Source organism: Malania oleifera, chromosome 13, assembly GCF_029873635.1.
Source record: "Malania oleifera isolate guangnan ecotype guangnan chromosome 13, ASM2987363v1, whole genome shotgun sequence".
NCBI classification, from domain to species: domain Eukaryota; kingdom Viridiplantae; phylum Streptophyta; class Magnoliopsida; order Santalales; family Ximeniaceae; genus Malania; species Malania oleifera.
Window position 1 is genome coordinate 2260083 of NC_080429.1, and position 2196 is coordinate 2262278.

At 33.1% G+C, this 2196-nt stretch overlaps 1 long non-coding RNA gene across 1 annotated transcript; it reads left to right on the plus strand.

Moving 5' to 3' along the window:
• The first annotated feature begins 705 nt into the window (after positions 1-705).
• On the plus strand, positions 706-1866 carry LOC131145651 (uncharacterized). The gene is made up of 2 exons (XR_009134186.1): positions 706-1380; positions 1461-1866. It is a non-coding gene; the product is annotated as an uncharacterized LOC131145651 (long non-coding RNA).
• The last annotated feature ends 330 nt before the right edge of the window (positions 1867-2196 follow it).

A 2196-nucleotide genomic window follows, 5' to 3' on the forward strand; every position in this document is an offset into this window, starting at 1 on the left:
AATATTCAAAGCAAATTATAAAAATAAAACAAATAAACTTCAACTATGGGCAAATAGTTTCAATCCATTAAAGTGCAAACCATGAATCAATGGAGAAGACCCAAGTCGAAGTGTATTCATTTGATGCAGTCCAGTTCTTCTTGTTGGGTCTTGAAGGAAGGCGGCGGCCGGCGGGGAGCCTTAATCTCGCTATCCACGGAGATGACTAGGAAGGAGTAGTCTAGAGTAGCAATTTCTTTCAATCTTCCGCTGCAGTTTTTTTGGAGAAAGACCCAATTCGAGGAAGAAGACCTCGAGACACGGCTGCCGACAATTCATTTGCTTCACCGATGTAGACACCCCATTTTGTTGAGAGACCAAATATAACAAAGGAAAATAATTTTATTTTTATTATTATTATTATTATTATTATTATTATTTACAACTGATAAAAAATACAAAATAAAAAAAGAATACACTAGAGAAAAATACAACAAAAAGGGGGGAATACATCATAAAAGTACAAACAATACATCAAAACATAAATGAATGCAAATAGGAGGATGATACAAAAGTCTTGGAACACTACATGCACGTCTGCATGTAGTGTTAGTGGTTGAAAATTAAATTGACAGGTGGGACTTTAGCAATTAATATATAGGGTTAGTGGTTGAAAATTAAATGCATTCCTAGACCTATAAATTGAGATTCACAGAGAGAAACAGAGGGATACGGATACAGATACAAAGAGAGGAGAAAATTCACAGTAAAGAGCAATAGGAAGTAAGAGAAATAGTCAGAAAATGATCAGAGATAACATCAAAAAGAATATGAGAGAACAATCAAAGAGATATTATTAGGAAGTAAAGGCATTTGTCAGAGGAATTCTATCCCGACCCAAGAAATATGGATTAAATAAATAAGAAAATGGAAGGAAATTTAAAAAGGAAAAATCGGCAGGGCTCGTCGACGGGGCTTCTTTCGTCAACAAAGTCCCTTCTAGCTTGGCGATGAAATTCAGAGGTTCGTTGATGAGTGAACACCGAAAGATTTTGGGAATTCGAAAATCTCAGGTTCGTCGACGAGGTCACTCTGTCGTCGACGAACTCCCTTCTTATGCTCGTCGACAAGGACATTGTCTCGTTGATGAGGCTGACTGATTCAAGGGGTTTATAAATATCATTTCTCATTTCTTAATTGCTAAGAAACCAAAATCCTCTCTCCCTCTCTCTAGAGCTCGAACCGACTCTCTCTCTCTCTCTCTCTCTCGCTAAGATTCGGACTATATGTTACCTGAATCAACGATCCGATGTTACCATGTGGATCAGGAGGAGAATCTCTACGATTATAGCGAATCGGAATTTCATTTCGAGAATTTTTGGGTTTTGATCCAAAATCGAGGTGAGGGTCCGATTTCGTTTTTGGTTCGGTAGATTTATAGTAGGTAGGATTATATTAAAGCTGTGTTCTTCATTTTTTAGGTTTTGGGAACTTGGTTCGCTGTTTAGGAACTCTATAGTTCGTGTTTCGATTTTAGGGGAAAGGTAAGAGATTTCTATTTATATCAGTTATTTTTGTAATCTAAATGGATAAAACTATGATTTACGATTCTGCCAATGTTTTGATTACTTATTTGGAAGAATCTATCAGGTGAAATTACAGGATTTTCGTGCTTACAGTTTTGGAAAAATCGAGAGTTTTAGGTATCATCTCTGTTTTTGTTGAAAAACTATATATTTGGTTAAATTGTAATATAGAGATGACTGTACCTTTGATTATGTTAAATTATGTTAAACTGTATTTTCGAATTATCTGTTATTAGATTATTTGTTTACCGAAATAAGTGTGAAATGAGATGATGAATTGAATGATGTGTTTTGTGGAAAAGTGTGTCGATTAACTACCTTAGGCTGTGTGTTATTGAAATGAGATATAGGAAATAATTAAGAAAATAATTTTAAATTCTAAAAAAAAAACAAAAAAAACTTTCAATTGTGCTAATAAATATTATCCTATTAAAAAAAATATTAAGAAGCATCTTGCAAATGTACTAATTGTATTGATTTAAATTTTTAAGCATGAATATGAATTCTAATTGAAAAAAAAAAATGTCAACGCAATTTTGGGAAATATAAATAACAAAATTGATTGTAGATGAAATAATTTTTAAAATAATATTAAAAATTATCTTGTTCCAAGTTGTTATTGATTGAAACT